The sequence below is a fragment of the Numida meleagris genome, chromosome 4, assembly GCF_002078875.1.
Source record: "Numida meleagris isolate 19003 breed g44 Domestic line chromosome 4, NumMel1.0, whole genome shotgun sequence".
Classification (NCBI taxonomy): domain Eukaryota; kingdom Metazoa; phylum Chordata; class Aves; order Galliformes; family Numididae; genus Numida; species Numida meleagris.
In genome coordinates this window covers 52,237,414-52,245,480 of record NC_034412.1, presented here as the reverse complement: position 1 = coordinate 52,245,480, position 8,067 = coordinate 52,237,414, and the positions used below count along the sequence as shown (strand labels likewise).

Genomic DNA, 8,067 nt, shown 5'->3' with positions numbered 1-8,067 from the left:
TTTTGCACCATCTTGTAGAATTTTATGATCTTCTGTTGAATTCCATGAGATGAATTCAAGCCATTGAGACAGGTTATCGCATGCCCTTTTATAGAGGCCCTGTACATTGATGCAGGACCAAAAACTGAGTAGAAATCAGTGACACTAATTGAAAGACATTGAACAAATGTGAATTAGCCACTAAAAGCTACAAAGTATCAATGAAACTACTACGTTGGTGTTTTCTTCTCAGAGGCGGACACAAGGACATGGAGGAAGAATGAAGAAAAATGGTTGGATTGTGACACGAAGTCCAAGCACGTCTATGATGAACGCTTTTTGATCTGGGAGCACAAAAATGAGAGAAGTGAGCAGCAGGCAGACTGCCAAGGCAGTGGGAAGGCAACGATGGATTAAAGGGGGCAACTGGCTGAATGTGGCCTCTCAGCTTCTCCCCAAATGTTTCCTGTATGTGAATATATTCTCTGCTGCTAATGATAGTGGTACTTAGTAGCTGCTTTATAGGTAAGCCAAAGATTCCATATGCATATATGGAAACAGAAATTACAGTCATGACCTTTCATTAATTTCATCATTTGTTAACGAGTCAGGGGAAATAGCAGAAAGACAAAATATAAGAGCAACTTGAGTGACTTTAAATGTCACTTTGGTCTTTTGAAGGATATTTTAATGCAGTAATTATTTCTTGTCTGACTTTGGTGTTCCTCTAGGAATAGAGCAAAAGCCTGCAAAGATTGCCTCAGATTTCTGACTTATCATCCCAAATTGATAAGCTTACAACTTTGACAGGTTGTATTGCTGAATTTAGCCTGGTTGGTTGCCTACCTCCATCTGATTTTTATGGAAAAGTTTTCTCGGGAGGAGTTTAGCCAACCCTAACAATGTATGCTGGTCGTGCAAAGTACTGAGAAAACGCGGTACTATAGCACTACAGAGTGGAAAAGCACTTAAAACAATGAGTCTCTCTCCCTCTCCCCTAAATCTCCATGCACTGTCATTGTCCAAGCACAAACAAACTCATTACAGCATGTTTGGTACTGTATAGCAGTACTACATATATATATATATATATGTATATATATATATATATATATATATATGTACTCTGTAAAGAAAGCAAAGAAATAGCAGTAATGACAATAACAATGTCATTTATAGTAGTGCACAAAAGTTCAGAAGAATAGCTTATTTTGGCTCTAGCTAGAAATGCACAGCAAAGTTATTGCCTGCACTGCCAGCCATGTGCCACAGACCCCTTGTCCATGCAGCACCTAGAATGAATGTGAGTGCCCCCAACCCCCTCCAGCACAAAGCCCATCTCACCTCACCACAGGTTTGTGCTAGAACAGCAGCAGCAAGGAGTCCCCTTCAAACCAGGGCTGCCAAGGCTGCTGTCGGGACTATCATTATTCTTCCAAAAAATTAAAAGCTGATGGAGAGCTTTAAACCTTGGCACGTGTCAGCAATGTAAATGCATCTTGGCTGTAAAGCCTAAAGTCACTAATTTAATGAAGATAGAATTGGCGCAAAAGCACGCTCCCTGACTGAGACTGGATCTTCCATGCAAAATATAATGTCATCTTATTATAGAGAATTTTCATAACCTAAGTACTTAAGGGGATGGAAGCACCTACTATTTGTTTCTGGATATCTGATTTGACACAAAGTACTATGTGGCAAAAAAAAGAAAGGCAAATGTGGTTACAAGGTAACCATTTGATCAATTAATTTAAATAGCCTCCAGCTGTTGATATGCTCAGTGTTTTATCCAGCAGCATAATCTCATCCACACACATTTACTTAATGGTACTCATAGCTAAGTCCTTCTTTCTTTGACAATGCCACAAAACACCCAAAGTGCCAGTAAACCAGATATCTTTCCAAAAGGAGAATCTCCGTGCACATGCTCAAACCTCTCCTGTGGATACGATGGTCTAAATGACAGCGTTTACTCATTTGATATTGTCCTCTTGCTCAGCATCAAAATACATACAGCAATACTCACTCTTAGGGAGAATAATGGCATCTTTGAAGAATTTACTTTAGTTGTTATACTTCTTTATTAACAGATCCAAATTTAATCTTCTTTAGCTATGAGGTTTACCACATGAATATTAATATACAAGCCAAAGGGCTCCATCTCATGAATATGAATTAAAAAGAAGACTTTAAAAAAATAGACATTTTAGGGGAAGTGTTTTTCAGAGGGGCATGGGTTCTAAATTAATCAGCATCTAGTGAACACATATAAAACCGGCACTGTAGGCAAAAGAGTAATTGAAAGGAGTAAAGCTTGTTTAATAAAGTAATTTCAGTTGTGCCAGAAAATGTCAACTGTGTGAAGTTTATACCGCTTGAAATATGCAGCTGAACCCAGTAGGTAAGAAAGGAAAGCACACCTCCAGGAAAACTTAGATCCCATCATTACCATTCCTACCAAAGAGAAGGTTTGAACAAGCATCTTTTATAGGCATCCAGTGGGCCATCTAGAAGAATATGGTATTTTCTGGGCAATACAATCTGGCTACCTACTTTGTGTTCAAGAGCAAAGTTTTTTGCCTGTGTATCTCATCACCCACATTTCAGACTTATTCATAACCCCATAGTCTAGGTGGTTCTAAAAACTGGCTCAAAAAAACTTCAAACTGCTGACTTTTGAAATATATGTGAATGCAATTGATAGCGAAATCACCATTTCTTAGGTAGAACCTCTTAGTAAATCCCTTAAGAAAGCTGCAAGCCAGCATAGAACAAAACGTCTAGGTCATAAAAAAAAAAATTAAATATATTTTTTGTCAGAATATCTCAAATGTATTTCATGTATGGATGGAGCAAGATTGAAGAGGTAGGATGAAGAGAAAGAGCTGGGCAATGAGTTTCTTTTGCCCTCTGTAAGACTAATAGTGCTGGGAGCGTCCCCCGTACAGTGCCTGAGAAAGAAACACTGGACTGACATGGAGCTCAAACTCTGAAGTTCTGGAAGGAGCTGGAGGACTCCAGGAACTCCGTGAGCTCTCCATGACCCCAGTATATAATTCACATTTCATTTTGCTCAAACACTTTTCTTCAAAGCGTCCTTTCTTGTTAGCACTAAGTGATTCCAAAGTCTGCTAATTTGAAATTATCCACTCATATCTCACTGGGTTCAAATCCCCTTTGCACTGGCTTTACTCTGCTTTACATGATTCCTCAATCCTCCCATCGTGCAAACAAGTTTCACATTCTTATAAGCATCTGGTAGGCATTTTTTTTCCTATACAAAACACCCAGAAATGAACTTACCCAACAACTCTACATTTACAAATAGGTTTTGCAATATGATCTTGCATTGGTCACATTTTTTTGTCTCTCTCTTTAGTTCTCATTTACCTGCAGGCTTCAGCAGCAGCAGGATCCGCAGCTTAGATGTTATGGAGAATCTCACTTCACTCAAAGATATCTCAAAGAGCACATCCCCTGCCTGTTAGGAAGAGAAAGATCTGTTTAAGCTCTGTGTGACACAAATTTGAGCAGCCATCCATCCAACGGTGGAACGTCTACATCCCTTCCATGCCATTTATCCCTGTTTCTGACTCCTGCTGTACTGACAAAATAAGCCTTTTCAGCTGGGGCTGGCTCTTCTCTGACACGGCTGCGAGTCGCTCCCATGCCCCGCTCCCCCTGCAGGAAGTGCAGCTCTACAGAACCTACTGGAGCACGCTGCACAGACGGCAGCGCAAGAGCTGCGGCGAGACGCACCGTGCCCACGCGGGGCCCCAGGCGAGGCCGGGAGAGCCACCGCGCACGCCCGCCTCCAGCAGCTGCAGTACCGCCTTTCCGTCAGCGGGCGGCAGGAGCGGGCCCTCAGGGCTCCGAACGGACCGCCCCTCGGAAAGCCGCTAAAAATACAGATAAATCCGCTCGTCCCGGCTCTGCCATAGTAGCCGTGGCTATAGGAAAGACTGTTTTTCGCCGCCTGCCCCTAAAAGTGACGGCCGTGCCCTGAAAAATGTCCCTTCCCTGCGCGCACCGCCGCACAACATGGCCGACGGACACTCGCGTTGCCCGGGGACTACCGCTCCCTGCATCCCGCGCGGCGCGGCGCTCCGCCATCCTGCCCCGTGTGACAACGCTGCCTTTCCTTCCGCTTCCGGGCCGCGGCACTCCCGTAATCCACAGGAGCGACTGGGAGATGTGGCCCGCGGGGAAGGTGAGAGCAGAGGTGGCTCAGCGGCGCGCAACGCGAGCAGAAAACCGAGGTGCTCGGGCTCATGCGGATCCATGAGGGAGGACTTCTGTTTCACAAGGTTTCACTGCCTCTCGCATTTGGTCTTCAGCCAGGAATGCACCCCAGCATGGGCTGTCCAGATTTTAAACACGGTAGGCTGCAGAACGGATCTGGATGTGCTGACCTTGCAATTAGCGTTCCCATTGGGCAGGTGCAGAATCGGGCAAGCTCTGTCACCTGTCGGCACAGGGGAGCCCAAAGCTAATAAGACGTTCTTCATTTTGGTTTTCATCAGTATTTTGCTGTCATATGTCCAGCTTTCCTCACAATTGAATTACAAGCCACTTTGCCTTGAAAATATTGAAACGGTATTATTCTAGGTCTTTAATCCCACTCAGATGAATATACAGAAGCTACATAAGCACAGTGTGACACGTCACAGTGTAACCATCACACTCCCACCAGCCCTTGAACAAAGCTAAAATAAACTTCTCTCTTTGATCTCTGAGTACTCTGTTGTTACGAAAACTAAACAGCATTTTTCCTTCAAAAGCTGATAATACCTTTAGTTTGCTAGTGCTGAAGAAATTAAGTGAAAAGGCAGAAACAGGATTAACTTACTGGTGAGATAAGGGGGTGGAGTTCTGATGATTTCAGCAGAGCCGCTCTTGCATCAGTAGGGAATTTGGACCTGAGGTTGAACGTTCATTGCTGAAAATGACAAAACATTTCCATAAAAATGTAACTGCTTGAAGGAGACTTGGTGACTTGGCCTAGCCATTAGCAAATACATCTGGTTTTAGTACATTTTTGGGAATTTATTTGCCCGTGAACAAACATTGTTACTTAGTACTTACTTACTTAGTACTACTGTAACATCTCAGAGGCATGTCTTCTGTTCTTGTAAAATAGCAGCAAAAAAAGCTCCTTCACGCTGCCATAAGGCTTCATGGTGGGCTAGTAGGATTCTGTAATACAGAATGATGCAGAGGTTTTATTCTTTAATTCTTTTGTTGCAGATTACTACAAGTTACTGTAAGCAAATAAAGTTAAACAGCAGTACTATAACAAGTTACTACAAGGTACTGCTAGAAGGCAAACGTATTTCAATAGAAACAAGGCATGTATGTTTCAGTATCATACTGAAAATTACCATTAATAAATCAACAAATATGATTACCTAGATATGTATATGCCTGTATGTCAGGGAAGTAATGGTACAGCGTTCACCAAGCCAGTCCCAAGAGTGGGGCCAATCAACAACGGACAGACTAATTCCTAAGGTGACTTGTGTCAGCAAGCTGGGAGTCAGCCAGGCAAGGGTCCCGTCTTGTCTTGGAGATGTCATTAAAAATTCCACGCACAGGGAGGCCTCAGAGAGAGGTCCCATTCTGAGTAGAAAGCAAGTCCTTGATATATTACAAGTTTCATAGGACATCACTACTTGGAATTCTTAGGTACCCTGCTGCATACCAGTTGCACATCTCAAGGATGCTTCTGGTTCCAAAGCCAGGGCCCCATGTTATCAGACATCTTCTGTCAGTGTTTTTTTTCAGACTTTTTCTGTATTTTTCCCATTAAGACGAGATCAACTTTATGTCTGCTCCCGTCAGCCCCCACTTTGCAGACAAGAAACAGATAAAGCCATGACTAGGAAGTAAAGAAAGGGCTCAGCCACAGGTCTGCATTGCCTCACTGAAGGAGATTTAATTTATACCACATACTTCTGATATCTTAGAAAAAGAGTTTATCAGTGCAACTGAACCGGCAAAACACACATCTCCATAAAAAGAAGTGCAGTTCTTCATAAATTCCCCATACCTCAGTAGCAAACTCGGTTCTGGCTGTTCTCAGCACTGTTCTTCTTTGTGCATCCAGCTTCTCATCCCTACTATCCACGCTGCCCCCAGGGATTAGTATCCGGTTCACGCACTAAACTGAGTTGTAAAACAACCACAAACAGCAGAAGATATTAGCAGCACACAGTCTACAAGGGCAGAATCACAGCAACAATTCTGCACCCCAGATTCCCAGTTACTTTAATGGGCTCATACAGAAGGTAAACGGCACAGTAGGCAAAGATTGCACAGAAACAGTTTCTGACTAACAAAGATTGCACACTGCTGAAGCTTTCATTCAGTGCCAAAAGTGTTCCTTAACAGATCCATTTTTCTTTAGACCCAATGCTGTCTATGGTGGGTCGACATGAGGGTGCTTAGAAGTTTCACTGTGCTTTAGATCAAACTCTGTAAGCCGATGGGAGGACAATTTAATGAAATAATCTGTTACAAATGGTTATATAAGACCTGATTTTGCATTTGGATTTGGTGATTTTTTAATTTTTTTTTTTTTTTTTTTTGCAAGCACATATTCTGACTTTAATATTTTATCAGGTTTTGTCTCACGGGAGAGGCATGGATTTATAATGCTCCATGCCTGTCATTTCCTTTCTTCCTATTTGCTCTTAAGATGTAGCAGTAGCCTTCCCATAACACTAGGCTTTGTTTGCATTAACAACTAAGCAAAGATGAAAACAGCATCAGTAGGAAATAAAGTTTCCTATTAGGCACAGTAGCGACTGGGTAACACATGAACTGATTTCTGCACAGGTCTACTTTAAAAAACATGAATACTGAGGGCTGTCAACGGTTTACGGGCAGGTTCGGCCTGGTTCCATGACTAATGGGGTGGGGGACCCACGGAACCACGCCCCGGGAAAGGGAAAAGGGAAAAAGGGTAGGGAGATGGACCTGAAAACAAAACAGCAGCAACGATCTGAGGAGAAACAAACTAATTTACTAAATAAGATATCAGAATGCAAAATAACACAATATAATACAGGATAATACAATGTAATGGGAATTGAAGCTAAAACCATGACAAGGGCAAACAGTAACTACTGTCAAAAAACGCACTCTTATTCCCCGCAAGTGCTAGAACAGCCTTTATCTTGGGATTTACGGAAAGTAAAGTATGGGCTAGCAAGAAGCTGTTCCTACCAATCCTGATAGGAGGCTTACCTATGGACATACACTGTCAGAATGCTCTAAATTCCATAAGGATGCTCACAGACTACCTCACTTCACCACTCTGTTTTCCAAGCCACACAAGATCACTGCAGCCCAGCTCTGAAGTTCAACACATGAGCCATTTCAGACCAACAGCACGGATTCTGGGAGATATGGGCACTTGCATTCCCTCTTCTCCTCTACTGAATAGCTGCTCCAATTTTAGATCAGGCACAAAAGCCAAAGAAGCTGCCAGTCTCTCAAAGCAACACCCTGATTTCATTTTGTTTAGTCATCTATTGGTAGGACCCGGCATTGCGCACCACATGCAGAAAGCCAGACATCTGGTGAACCAGGGCAGAGCAAAGGACGGCTCTGTGCTGAGCCTTAAATCCCAGATGTCCATAGCAAACAGGAAAAGCAATCCAAACTCGAACAAGTAAATAGTTGTAAAGCTTTGGAGGAGTGTTGAAGTGGTGCTTCTTTACGTTAACGAGTCTGCAAATGATTCTCCAGCAATAACACTGTTCATGGCTCTGTATCCCTGCTGATCCTGAATATTCAATAGGAGGCGATACCCAAGGTAACACAGAAAAGAACAAGAGAGAAATAAGTGCTGTTGTCAGTTAAGAGCTGTATCCGATAACTCTAAAAAGCAATCCCAAGTCACAGTCATTTCTTCTCTCCTTGGGCTGGAGCATGTGGGTGCACAAGAAAGGGGAAACCCTGCTCCTCACAGCTGTGGAGAGCACACTGCCAGTAGTGAGCAGTGCCAGCTCCTCCACCCATCGCGGCTCCTATGTTCTGCCAGGAGCAAGCGGTGTGTCAGCAAGAAGGCCTGGCAGCAGCCAG

The 8,067-nt window shown here is 43.1% G+C and overlaps 1 long non-coding RNA gene across 1 annotated transcript; it reads right to left on the bottom strand.

Moving 5' to 3' along the window:
• On the bottom strand, positions 4,313-6,504 carry LOC110397338. The gene is made up of 4 exons (XR_002437712.1): positions 6,029-6,504; positions 5,069-5,175; positions 4,829-4,918; positions 4,313-4,444 (listed from the first exon to the last, which is right to left on the bottom strand). It is a non-coding gene; the product is annotated as an uncharacterized LOC110397338 (long non-coding RNA).